We start from the raw sequence: 14,605 nt of genomic DNA on the forward strand, positions 1-14,605 counted from the left end.
AGCTTCCCCTCCTGGATAAGCATTTCAGCTCCCTCTTCAAACTGGTCTGGGAGGTGTTGTAACAGCTGCTCTAGGGTGTCGTAGTGTGCCCTATCGTATCTGGCCAACAGAGCCTGCGTGTTTGAGATGCGCCATATGTTGGCCGCCTGAGCTGCTACCCTCTTCCCAGATGCCTCCAGCACTTTTGACTCTTTGTCTGGGGGAGGAGCTTCACCCGTGGTTTGGGAGTTTGCCCTCTTGCGGGCATTAGAGACCACCAAAGAGTCCAAAGGCAACTGGCCCCTTATGTAGGTCGGGTCGCCAGGTGCCGGTCTGTATTTCTTCTCAATGCGTGGGTTGACAACCCGTGATCTTGTGGGTTCCTTGAAAATGTCTGCCGCATGCTTAAGGACCCCTTTCAACATTGGGAGAGTCTTGACAGTTTTTTCAGCAGTAGAGAAAGTGTCAAAAAGGAAGTCCACCTCCACGGGGTCAGCATGCATTTCCACTTTATGGTTTGTAGCTGCCCTTTCAATTAAGGCATTGAATGCCGCAGAGTCCTCAGTGGGAGACGGCTTTACATTATAAACCTGAGGATCCTGGACCGTCTGCTGGTCCCCCTGGTCACCAGTGTCCATCCAAGAGTCCTGCTGCTCATCAGGCTCTGTATGAGCAGGAAAATTGTACTCCTCATCTTGCTCCCCTCCATCCCCATCAGAGTATGTGGGTGAAGGTGTTGCACTCCTCCTATGCTGAGGAAGAATCTGCTCCACCAGAACCGGTGTTTCTGCTGCAGGCTTCTTACGTTTCAGAGGAATGGTAAACGACTGCAAAGGTTGTGAAGTAATCTTCCTCTTGTATAGCGTGAGTTTCCCGGTGTCGGCATCGATGAAATGCTCCGACCGTTCTTCAACCAAAGGGTGTCGAGGACCCACAGTCCCAGCTGGGTGAGTTGACGTCGACACAGTGTCCTTGGGCACCGACCGCGGTGCAAAGGCCTTCGGCGCCACCTTAGGCGGCAACGTGTAGAGGAGCGGTGCTGATGTGGTCTTCGGTGTGTCTGCCGGCTTCGGTGCGGAAGGAGTCTTCGGTTCCGATGCCAAAGCCTTGTCCTTAAGGCGCTTGAGGGAGTTCGAGACCTGCTTCGCAAAGGAAGCGGACGGCTTCGTCGATCCGACCGATGTCCTTGGTCCGCCCCCAGGGGAAGACCCGAGCGTGGATGACTTGTGCTTGTCCGTTTGAGGCGCAGGAGCACCCTTGACTGGTGCGCCACGATCACCGTCCACAGCTGCAGACGTCGATGCCGACGGCTTCGGATCGACGGGTTTCCCTTTAGGAGTGACGACCCCAGACTTTGGCTCCGCGCCCTTCACTGACTTCGCATCAACGGGCTTGGTCTTCGGCGCGACAGACTGTCCCGATGTAGGCTCTACGGCCTTCTTGGACGTCGGCTTGTCTACCTTGGTTGACACCGGCTCAACGGGCTTCTTCGAGCTTGGCTCCTTAACCACCTTCGGCACCGTTGCCTGCTCGCCAGCGTGCATCGGTTTGGAGGCCCCCGAAGACGACGTCGTCGGTACCGGAGCAGACGTCTTCGGTTTCGATGGCGTGTCGGCCATCTTTGTTTTCATTGATACCGAGGGTTTCGGTTTCGATTTCAGTAATGGCGGCTCCGCGGAGGTGTCCGTAGCCGGGCCAGAAGGCGGCGCCGTGGATCGAGGTGTAAGGTCTTGGGTAAGGCCGCGTGGCGATCCCGTGACCTGAGCCTTAGTAAGAGTACGAACGGGGCATAGCTCTTCCTCCGAGCTATCTTCCATGGCCCCATATGCTTCGTCGTCGTCCCCTACCTTCTCGACGAGTTCTTCAATGTCTTGACTGTGGATGTCCGCTCCGTCGTCGGACTCAACCTCCACCGGGGTAGGGGAAATCTGCAGGTGACGCACTTGCTCGTCAACCGCGGGGTCGTCAAAGATGTCCACCGGTGCCGGAGCCGATCGCTGGGCCTCAAGGCGCGCCATGCGCCGAAGCTTGATCGTCTTCTTCGACCGAAATCTGGAACAGGCCATACAGTTGGCCTCGTCGTGGTCCGGCGACAGGCACTTGTTGCACACAGGATGGACGTCAATGTGTGGGTACTTGGATCCACACACAGGACATTTCTTGAATGGACTCCGCTCCATGCCATCGAAGTCTTGCTGCGTCGACTAGGCCCCGATCACCGAAGAGTCACACGACCCCCCGGACAGCCGACTCCACGAGCTGGAAGATAGACGGGACCGAACGCAAACAATACCGACGGTGCAAAGAAGGCCTTTTGGCCTCGAGAAAGTTCTATCACGATTCCGAACAGGAGACGTCGAAATCACATCCGAACCCAATGGCGGAAAAAAACAATCTTGGGATGGAGTCGATGCCCATGCGCACTGTAGTCCAGGGGAGGATCCACCTATCTCGTGATACTTCGAAGACTCTTCCAGGTCAACAATGTGCAATCATCCGGACCCAACACTAGGCGGCGATCTATGCTACAGATATGAATTTAGCAGCCCACATGCTTCGAACTCCTAGTTCACTTCCAGGGGTATCCTCATCAAAGTCATAAACACATGAATATTCCCACCTGTGTGCGGGAGCCCGGAAACACATCACATATATGTGACAACCATATATGTAGCTCCAGACAAATAATCCTGCAAGGAAGAAAGAAAAACATTGTCAGCACATAGGCTGCATTGTAGAAACATTAGTGTAGAAAGGTGAAAAGCTAACCCACATAAACACTCGTAATAAACTGGCACTGTGCCTTTAAGGCAGCCATGATCCCTAGCTTCCCATCATGCCTCAGGGGTGACAGTTAGGTCAGTTGTTCTTTGCGGATAACCGCAGACCATTTTACAGATAGATGTATGTATAATGTTCACTTGCCCGGGGAGGTGGGTGGGTTGCTTATGACTTTGATGAAGATACCCCTGGAAGAGAACTAGGATTACAGGTAAGTAACTTATCCTTCTCTTCCAGGGGATCCTCATCAATATTCATAAGCACATAAATAGAATAGCAAGCCCATCCGCTCATCCTGTGGGCAAGTAAACAGAGAACCATTCAGATACACAGCAGCCATAAGGCATACACAGACTCCAATAGGTTAACACTGGAACAGATTCCTCAAGGAGGCCTGGCCCAATTGGGTATCTGCTCTGGAGTCTAAATCCAGACAGTAATGTCTGGTAAATGTATGGTCCGACTTCCAAGTTGCAGCTTTGCAAATCTCGGCCATCGGTACATTGTGTAGGAAACAACCTTTGCCGCTTTGCCCCTAGTAGAGTGAGCTTTAGGGGAAGCGAACAGAGGCTTATTTGCTATTTGGTAGGCCAACTTTATACAAGATACTATCCATCTCAAAATGGATCTTTTAGAAGATGGGAAGCCTGTTCTAACAGAGCCATAGTTTACAAACAATTGATCAGACTTTCTCATGGATTTTGTTTCTTCCAAATAAAATTTGAGAACCTTCTTGAGGTCTAGTGAATGGAGAGACCATTCCGCTGGTGTGGTAGGATTGAGAAAGGAAGAGGGTAGAGAAATTGTGTGATTAACATGGAACACCGACACAACCTTGGGTAGGAAGGAAGGGTGAATTTGCATAACCACCCTATTATGGTGGAAACCCGTATAAGGTTCTTTGGAACTGAGTGCTTGTATCTCACTCACTCTGCGTGCAGATGTAATCGCCACTAGAAAGGCTACTTTCCAAGAAAGTGTTGCAATGTGGCCTTATGAATGGGTTCAAATGGAGGACCCATTAATTTTGACAATACCAAGTTTAACTCCCAAGGAGGAGAAGGAGGTCGAACAGGGGGATAAACCTTTTTCAACCCCTGTAGGACGTCCTTAACCATCAGAAGTTGAAAAAAGGAAGGTTGGTTAGGTGATTTACGATATGCTGTGATTGCTGCCAAATGTACTTTTATGGAAGAGTATTTCAAAAAGGATTTGGCCAAGTAGAGCAAGTACGGCAAGATTACCTCCTCTTGCCCATTAATTGGACTCCAACCTTTACGGACACACCACAAGTAAAACCTTTTCCACTTAAGAGAGTAGGAAATTCTTGTGGAAGGTCTCTTCGACTCCCGTAAAATGTCCATGCAGTCTTGAGGGAGTTTCAGATGTCCGTACTGCAGGACTTCAGGAGTCATGCAGTCATGCTGAGCGAGGGAAGGATGGGGTGTAGAATCTTCCCTCCCATCTTGGTGAGAAGGTCCAGCCTGCACGGACGCCTCCTAAGCGGACAAATTCACATTTGCAACAGATCCGGATACCACCATTGGTGAGGCCAGTCCCGTGCTATGAGGATTATCTTCATTCTGGATCTCAGGAGTTTGGCCACTACCTTCGGAGTGAGAGGAGGGGTGGAAAGGTATATGCAAACGTCCCTAACCAATGTATCAAAAGTGCATTCCCCCTCGTTCCTGGTCGGTAAAACCTGGATACGAAGGCGTGGCATTTTTTGTTTTGATCGTCTGCAAAGAGGTCGATGAAAGGATGACCCCACTGCTGAAAAATGTCTGCCACCACTTCGTCGTTGAGCACCCAGTCTTCTTGCTCTTGGAAGTGACGACTGAGGGTGTCTGCTCGTACGTTCACCTCTCCCGGCAGATGGACTGCCGTGATTGATAGGTTCCTGGCTAGCAGCCAGTGCCAAATCGTCTGGGATTCGAGAGACAGAGGACGGGAGCGTGTTCCACCTTGCATGTTCAAATAGCACATGGTGGTTGTGTTGTCTATTTGAACTAAGATTGATCCGGTCTGTATTGATGGCTGAAAAGCCTTGAGGGCTAAATGAACCGCCCGCAGTTCTAGTATATTGATGTGATATGTCTGTTCTCTGGTGGTCCGTCTGCCCTGAGTTTGTAGATGACCCAGATGCGCTCCCCAGCCTTGAAGTGACACATCCGTGATCAGGGACTGTTCTGGCAGGGATTGGTGAAAAGGATCTCCTACCAGAAGGGTCTGTGGCTGCAGCAACCATAGAATGGACTTCTTTGCTGCAGGTGACAGGAGAATCCGGTCGTTCCATTGACCCGATGATTGATTCCATTTGTCCTCTAGATCTTGCTGTAACGGTCTCATCCTCTATCTGGCATTGGGTATGAGAAAAATGCAAGAGGCCATCGAACCGAGTAGAGAAGCCACTTGTCTCACTGATGGCTGAGGAGTTTGAAGGATGATCTTGCCTTTGACTCTCATTGATGACAGTCACTCTGCCGAAGGAAACACCTTTCCGAGGTTGGAGTTGATATTGGCCCCCAGATAGTGGAGTGATTGAGTCGGTTGAAGGACCGATTTGTCCAGATTGACATGCAGGCCTAAGCGTTGAAAGATTCATGCAGATGTGAAGGTGTTCCTGCAGGATGTATGACATTACAACGCATGCTTTTACCACGCATGCCTTTACATCGCAGTTTTTACAACGCATGCTGTTACAACGCATAGCGCGTAGGGGTGCTGGATAGTTTAATTTACTATTCCAACTCCAGTCCCTGTGGATAGTAGGGAAGGTGTTGGATAGTAAATTAAATCCATTCCTTATCCTAGAGAGCCCCCCAGCACAATGCGTTGCAATGACATGCGTTGTAATAGTTGCGTCGTAAAGGCACTGCGTGGTAAAAGTTGCGTTGTAAAGGATGTTTCCCGTTCCTGCACCATGTAAGGAGATGATCCCTTCAACAGCCAATCGTCTAGGTATGGATCGTGTAGGCGTTGGCGATGTAATGCTGCCGCTACAACTGCCATGCATTTTGTGAATACCCTTGGAGCTGATATTAGCCCGAAGGGTAAGACTTTGAAATGGTAATGTCTTGTTCCCACAATAAATCGTAGGAACTTGCGATGTTGTGTCGTGTTCGGAACGTGGAAGTACCCATCCTGGAGATCCACCGAGCACATCTAATCGCCTTTTTGCAAATGTGGGCAAATTTGATGGAGTGCCAGCATCTGAAATTTTTCTTTTTTGATGTATTTGTTCAGAACACGTAGATCTAATATAGGTCTGAACTTGTTCAGTTGGTCTTCTTTCTGGACAAGTAAGTATCTTGAGTAGACTCCCTTTCCTCTCTGTGCAGGAGGGACCTCTTCAATTGTTTGTTTCTCGAGAAGGGTTGACACTTCCTGACGCAGGAGATCCAGATGTTGCTGACGAGAATTTACCAGAGGAATGTCTCTTGTGGACACACAAAAACGTAGTGCATATCCATTGTCTAGTATATTTAGCACCCATTGATCTTTGGTTATGCTGCGCCACTCTTGAACATAACTTGTTATACTTCTTCCCACTGGAATGTGCAACGGTGCTAGAGGAAGCAGAACCTCATTGCTTCCCTGTAGTCTTTGCTGCGGAGGAGGACTGCTGTTGGTGTCTACCTCTTCCTCTTGAGGAGCGTCGGCCTTGGTACTGGGATTTACCTTGTTTGTTTTGTGACCATTGAGGGATTTGAACCCTCTATTGGTTACCTTTCAGATTGTACGGCCTCTACCGCTTCCTAAACTCCTTTCTCTTCTCTTGGCCCACCGTATTTAAGGTGTCCAATTCGGCCTTCTTCTCGACATTTCTTCATCTGTGTGGGCCCCAAACAGTGAAGTACCAGAAAAAGGGAGATTTAGTATGCGCTGCTCTGCATCAGGTTTTCATGCAGTAAGACGCAACCAGGAGGAACGTCGTGCACATATGCCATGTGCATATGAGTGAGCTGCCAGAGATACACTATTTGCTGCCATGCTGATTACCTGGTTGGACACCAGAGCACCTTCTTGAAGGATTTCAGAGAAGTCCGGTTGATCCTCCTTTGGAAGTTTTTCTTTAAAGCATTCCAGTGAATCCCACAGGGATGACATCCATTACCGGCTCAATGATCCACAGGACCAAAGGAAGCAATTGTCTTGCCGCAGATCTTAGATGGAGAGTCTAGAAAATAATGGATGTGGTCGTCTGAGTAGCTGACATGGTAATGCCAACATCATGAAAAGTGTTCACATCGTCAGTGACACTCTGGAAGAGGGGCTATCCATCAGGGTAGGAGAGTAATCCCTCTTGGATGAGTGTGTCAAGGAGGACGACCAAGACGGTGTACGCCGCCTTTTGCGATGCCCCTGTGTTGACCTGCGTTCAGGGAATCTGCCTCGGTGTTCTATGGTGCGAGTGGTGGGTGATTTGTCCGCTTCTAGCACCAGGCGCTGTAAGGGAGATCTTTGCAGTGGGCTGGAGTATTCCGCAGGCCGTTGAGTATGACCTGTGGGTACTGACTGCCAATGATGGAAGAGGTTGCAGCCATCTGGGAGAAAGATGAATGGAAGGAGATCGTTGCCTCCTTGGAGAACCTCTTGGTGGTGATCCTGCAGGCTCCTGTGAACGTGATGACGTAATCGTCTGGGGTGAGCTCCGAATAGAGTGGGAAGACTCCCTGCAGCTTCAGGAGCGCGACCTGCGTCGCCATGAGTGATGTGACGTCGATGGCAAATGCCTTGGCGTTGACCGACTCTGCGTCACCATTACTGGAGAGACCCCAGAACCTGATCGTCTTCTCGACGTCGATCTCTCTGTGCGCTTCAACGTTGTATGGTGTGACGTGGAATGCCTGGAGCCCATAGAACTTGCCTTTGAGGTTGAGGGTGTTGGAGACCTCACCGATGAATGATTCAATAGAGAAATCCTCCTCGACGTCGATCGTTCCCTCAACGTTGATTGCCTGTTAGAAGCCAATGGAGTCGAGTGGGAGACACTTCTCGCCGATGACTGAGATATCCGTCTCGACGTCGAACGACGCTTAGTATATTTCACCCTTGGTTTCGGAGTCGAATGCCTCGACATCGGTGAGGATCTAGCCTTCGATGTCTAACGCCAACGGTGGTGAGGATGAGTGTCTCGACGTCGATCGTCGCCTGGTTGACGTCGACTGACAGGTGTGCTTCGATGCCGATCGCTGATGACCCTGCAACGGCGGAGCTTGTCTCGACGTTGGCAGTCGCCTGGTTGATGCCGACAGATGTGTGCTTCGACGCCGATCGGCGGTGACCCTGCGACGGCGGAGCCTGTCTCGACATCGAACGCCGCCTCGACGGCGAGGAATGAAGGAATGAGATCTGCCTCTCGACGTTGGGCGAGCCTGCTCCAACGGAGAGCGATTCCTCTACGCCAATAGTCGCACGGTTGACGACGGCGGAGGGATCGACGTACCTGTGATCTTTGATGACGACTGGTGTTCTCTCAACAGCGAGCCCGCCGACGATGGTCTTCTTGTCGACATTTTCTTCGCTGAATAAAGGGTTGAGGCGCTGAGACCGACGCCGATGGAGAGCACACTGGAAACGTACTTCTGGATGGAGTGGATGCTCTCTCCTTCCTCTTCTTCAACGGTGACCTGCCTCTGGAAGGAGATTTTCTCTTCTCAGCCAGCCCATAGAGGCAAATCCTCTCCCTGTCCTTCAGAGTTCTTTTGGACAGCAGCTAACAATGCTGGCAGGTTTTAGGATTATGATCAGAAGGTAGGCATAACATACAGTCAGGATGGGAGTCTGTTTTAGCCTTCTTCTTGCCACAGGAAGGGCAAGGATCAAAAAGAGAGGGCATTTCTGACTAAAAAACAATGCTCAACTCTCTCAAAAACAGTAGAAAAGAACTTCACTCAAAAGACGTCGAAGTAAAAAGGTTTTAACCCAAAAATAGAAGTATTTTCTGACAGAAATCAGAAAAAAAGATAGAGCAGAATTAACTAAGGTACTGACAGAAGGAGCCGGAAAGAACAACTGACCTAACTGTCAGACATGAGGAATAATGGGAAGCTAGGGGGTCATAGCTGCCTTAACTGCAAGGTGCCAGTTTATATTGAGTGTTTATGTGGGTTCGTTTTTCAGCTTTCTACACTAATGTTTCTACAATGCAGCCTATGTGCTGACAATGTTTTTCTTTCTTCCTTGCAGGATTATCTTTCTGCTGTATAATAAAGCAGTTTTCAAAGGCTTTATTTCTCCCGTGCTGCATTTGAATGTATTTATGTGCAACATTGTTCAGCATGACTATGGAAGGCTGCATTGTGAAAAAAACTCCACACAGCCTCCAGCAAGCAACGAAATAATGCCGGCGATGAAGGAGACAGACCACCAGGCTCAGGTACGATATTTTTTATTTCACCACAACAGAGAACAGCTACGCGTTTCGGGCTTAGAAGCCCTTGTTCACACTGTGATTGTCAATAAAATGTGTTGCTTTTTTATATGCTTAATGAAACACACCCTTATCCATTACATCACATGATCATGGAAAGTGAAGACATATATGTTGATTTTTTGTTATTTGTTTTTTTGTAGTTGTTTTTGTTTTCTTTCAGAATAATTCCTGTTATTCAACATGTTGTCATTAAAACAAATGCTAATTGTTTACGTTGGTTGAGATGGTGGGGTTTCTGGGTGGGGGGGTAAGAGGGAAGTGGGTGGGGAATATGTAGTGGGCCTGAAATCGAACGACAAGCACAGTGCGGGCCCAGAGCGATTGGAGATCAGAGAATATGAACTTCCTTCATGGACACTCATGATTTGCTTCTGTACTGTTATGGGGGACAGAGGGAACTATGTGAAGAAGGACATGGATGAGGTGGTCGGTTTTAAGGGATTGGTAACTGTGTTGTATTCACTGTGTGCTGAATATTGAACCTACAAAACAATAAAAATTGTGTTTAAAAAAAATTAAAACAAATGCTAATCATGAATATTGATAGTGTATTCATTCACTTTTTACAAATCCTTTAGTCTTGATTCCTAAAGAGGTCAGTTGTACGGTTCAATTCTATCTGTATAAATACATAAACCACAACACCTTCCTAGGTACATTACTATTTCTCCTTTTATACTCTGGATATATTGTTCAAAATTTACAATACTCTATCATTGATTCACCTTAATTATATCTAATGATGATTGTACAAAAATTGACAAAGCAGCAACTGATTTAAAGTGCAGAAAACTGTGCAAAATATGTGCAAAAGGAAGCATATTGTAAAGTGCAAACTGTATGATTCAAGAACCGTATCAATATTTATAACAATAACAATATCCAAGATCCCTGAGATAAAATTAGTTAAAATCATACAAATGACCTTCTTCTAACATTCATCATAACAGTATAAATAGTGCTAAAACAGAGATGAAAAAGTATTATATATAGATACAAATATATACAAATAAATACCCCCCCCAAAAAAAAAATATATATATGTAAATATAAACAGATAAATACAGTATCAAAAAAGGCACGATATTAAATATTTTCACACGATTTAATTGTTGGAATAATTTACAAACAAGAATATTTTACTTATTATTAGGGATCCTATATATTAAGTTTTTATTTCTAGACAATAATTCATCTAATTAATAAAGTCTTGAGAATAAATATGATAATCATAGATTAAAGCCGTCAGTTCTAAAGGAAATTATGCATTTCTTTCGTGTTGTTTAATTCCATTGGCCACTTGCTATCAAATTCCAGAATAATTTTGGTTTCTAATTGTCTCAAAGATCGTTCTCGATTCCCCCCTCTTCTGAACTTAGGAATGGCACCTACTACATAGTATTTTAAACAAGCCACGTCATTATTATGTGTGGTTTTAAAAAATCAGGCCCCAGGATAAGCAGGGTCACTATGTAGAATAGCCCTTAGATGTTGTAATATTCTGACAGGCACCTGTCAGAATATAGAGAAGTGTGGCTCAAATGGTTAGAGCGGCAGACCCTGATGCAGAGGTCTGGCACGGGACCAGGGTTCAATACCCGCCTTGGCGGTTCTTGGGCTCAATTTCCTCGGACCCGATAATTTTCACCTCGGTGCCTATTCTAATCATGGGTCCCACTCTGTGACTCTGGGAAATAGCTTGCTTAATCTCCACAACGGCCCCAAAAGCGCTGGGATGCCTGGTTTCACCCTGGGGGTGCCCAGGAGTGGACACTCACAGGGAAAACCAGGAAGGGTTCCTAAGCGGTATACGTACAGCGCCAGGACACTACCTTCGGGAAGTAGCTGTGCACTCTATAAATATCGGTACACCTGTAGCTTAGTACTACCAACGTAGTTCAAGCCACAGGTGCATGTCAAAACGTGCACGGCAAATTAAGTCTTGCAATTAAAACTACCTCTAATGGGTACTTCTCATGTACAAAATGGAGTGGAGTAATGAGTCGCATTTAGACCAAACCTACAGGCTCTGCAACTAGTGCATTTGCGAAATCCATTAATAGGTTGGAGCCAGGATATGTTTTGTTTCATTTTCGGAGCTGCCTTATCCAAGACAGTACATATTTCTGGCTCATCTAAATGTGATTGTAGGAGGCTGAGGAAGTCTGGAATTGAGCACAGTGTCAGTCAATATAATAGGCCAATTTTTCTTTATAATGGCCTTCAATTTTCTCTCTTCACTACTAATGAATATGCTACTTACCAGTATGCATCTGTTTTTGGCATGAAGGGCTGCTGACATTCATATCTATAGCATAGATCGCCGCCTAGTGTTGGGTCCGGATGATTGCACATTGTTGTCCTGGAAGAGTCTTCGAAGTATCACGAGATAGGTGGCTCCTCCCCTAGACTACAGTGCGCATGGGCATCGACTCCATCCCCAGATTGTTTTTAGCCATTGTGGCGAAGATGGAGTGTAACAGTGTAAGCGATGACCATGCTAAGAGTAAGTGTAAATTCTGCAGCCGCTACAGGCGCCGGGGAGGAAGGCGGGCGATATGAATGTCAGCAGCCCTACATACCAAGAACAGATGCATACTGGTAAGCAGCATATTCAGTTCGAGGCATGTGGGCAGCTGAATTCATATCTATAGCATAGAATATATAGCAGTCCCTCCATTATCGGCGGCCGCCTGTGCCAGCTGCAGACGTTTGAAAAAGTGTTTTTAGAACAGCCTGCCCTACAGCTGCTTGCTGCTTGGAGTGCACATCTACACAGTAGTGTTTAGTAAATGTGTGTGGGGTAGACCATGTGGCTGCTCTACAAATGTCTTCCAAAGGGATATTACCAAGGAAAGCCATGGAGGCCCCCAACTTGTGGGTGGAGTGGGCTCTGGGGGGGACCGTTAAAGTGTGCTTAGCTTTTTGATAGCAAATTTGAATACACTTCACGATCCACCTGGCTAAACCTGCTTTGGAAATGGGGTTGCCTTTGTGTTGGGCAGAAAAGGCAACAAAGAGTTGTTTCGTCTTCCTAAAATCTTTGGTCCTATCGATGCAGTACATCAAAGCTCGTTTGACGTCAAGAGTGTGGAGCATTCTTTCGGCCACTGTCTCTGGGTTTTGAAAGAACACAGGCAGTTCAATAGTCTGATTGACATGGAACTGTGAAACCACCTTAGGAAGAAATTTAGGGTTAGTGCGCAGCACCACCCTGTTTGAGTGAATTTGTATAAATGGCTCTTGTACGGTGAGCGCCTGGAGCTCACTAACACGTCGCAGAGACGTAATGGCTATAAGGAAAGCCACTTTCCATGTTAAGAACTGGATCTCGCATGAATGTAGAGGCTCAAAAGGGGGAACCATCAGTCTGGTGAGGACCACATTAAGGTTCCATACAGGAGCTGGCGGGGTTCTGGGAGGAATGACCCGTTTCAGTCCTTCTAGAAAGGCTTTAATGGCAGGCACTCTGAAAACGGAGAGATGCTGCCTGTTCTGGAGATAAGCCGCTATGGCGGATAAGTGTATCCGAATGGAAGCATATGCCAGATTGCATTTGTAAAGATGTAACAAATAAGAAATGATGCTGTGAGTAGATGCATCTAGCGGGTTGATGTTGTGTTGTGCACAGTAAATGACGAACCGCTTCCATTTTGCTGCATAGCATGCTCTGGTGGTGAGCTTTCTTGCCTCCCGTATGATATCCATGCAGTCAGGAGGCAAGTTAAGGTAGCCAAATTCTAAGACCTCAGGAGCCAGATCGCCAGGTTGAGCTGTTGCGGATCTGGGTGCTGAATGTCGCCATGGCTCTGCGTCAAAAGTCTGGGTGTGAGGTGCAGCCTTTGATGCGGTACCACGGAGAGTTCTAGAAACGTGGTGTACCATGGTTGGCGTGCCCACGTTGGAGCAACCAGGATGAGTGTCATCGAGTGTTGCTTTAGCTTTCTTGCCACCAGCGGTATTAGAGGTGCTGGGGGAAAAGCGTACGCAAATCTGCCTGACCAGTTCATCCATATCGCATTGCCCTGCGACTGTGCGTGCGGGAACCTGGCGGCAAAGCTTTGGCATTTGGCGTTTTCCCTTGTGGCGAACAGGTCTATCTCTGGATGACCCCACTGCTGGAAGTACGGGCGGAGTACTGATGGATGTATCTCCCACTTGTGCATTTGGTGGCTGTACCTGCTGAGCAGATCCGCCATCTGATTGTCTTTGCCCGGGAGGTGTTCCGCCATGAGGAAGATGTTCCTCTGAATGGCCCACTTCCACATGCTGTGAGCCAGATGAGACAACTGTGGAGAGTGTGTACCTCCCTGCTTTTGAATATAGTACATGGCTGTCATGTTGTCCGTCCAGATCAACACGACTTTGTTGCACAGATGTACCTTGAATGCCTTCATCGCCATGAAGATTGCCATCAGTTCTAGGTAGTTGATGTGCATTTTCTTTTGCTGCGTTGTCCATAGTCCCTGCACCGTGTAGTGGAGTACATGAGCTCCCCATCCCTGGAGAGATGCGTCCGTTGTCAGAATAATCTGTGGCACAGGCTCTTGGAACGGTCGGCCCTTGCAAAGGTTGTGTGGATTCCACCAATGCAGAGAGTTGTATGCCCGACTGGTCACCAACACTAGGTCTTTCAACTGTCTGTGAGCCTGATTCCACTGATGTGCTAAGCACTCCTGAAGCGGACGCATATGTAGTCTTGCATGCGGGACTACGAAAATGCAGGAGGCCATCATGCCTATCAACTGCATGAACACTCGTGCCGGAAGCGAGTGTAGCGGTCTGAACTTCTGGATCAGCGACTGAATGCTGTTGATCCTCACAGAATTTGGCTGAGCCGTGGCTGCCAGAGTATCTATTGTCGCGCCCAGATACTGCCGCACATGGGCTGGCTGAAGGTGCGATTTCGGATAATTTAGTGAGAATCCCAGATTGTGAAGAAGTTGAATGGTGTGGGACATGTTGGCAGCGCACTGCTGGGCCGACTTTGCTTGGACAAGCCAGTCGTCCAGATAAGGGTAGACGTGAACGTTCTGCCTACTGAGGTGCGCAGCCACTGTCGCCAGGCATTTTGTGAAGACCCTGGGCGCTGTGGTCACTCCGAAAGGGAGGACCTTGAATTGATAATGCTGATTCTGAATGGTGAATCTGAGGTATTTTCTGTGTGATGGATGTAGTGGAATGTGAAAATATGCATCCTTGAGATCTAATGTTGCGAGGAAGTCTCCCTGATTGAGCAACGGAAGAACCTGCTGCAGCGTGAGCATGTGAAAGTGTTCTGAGAGAATGTACTGGTTTAGGGGTCTGAGATCGAGTATGGGTCTGAGGGACCCGTCTTTCTTCAGGATCAGGAAGTACAGGGAGTACACTCCGGATCCTCTGTACTCCACCGGCACGAGCTCTATT

At 47.8% G+C, this 14,605-nt stretch overlaps 1 protein-coding gene across 5 annotated transcripts in view; it reads right to left on the minus strand.

Moving 5' to 3' along the window:
- PCSK4 (proprotein convertase subtilisin/kexin type 4) overlaps positions 1–14,605 on the minus strand; it is a 361,577-nt gene that overhangs the window by 166,157 nt on the left and 180,815 nt on the right. The gene's annotated exons all lie outside the window — the stretch shown is intronic.

This window comes from Lissotriton helveticus, chromosome 12 (assembly GCF_964261635.1).
Source record: "Lissotriton helveticus chromosome 12, aLisHel1.1, whole genome shotgun sequence".
Lineage (NCBI taxonomy): Eukaryota > Metazoa > Chordata > Amphibia > Caudata > Salamandridae > Lissotriton > Lissotriton helveticus.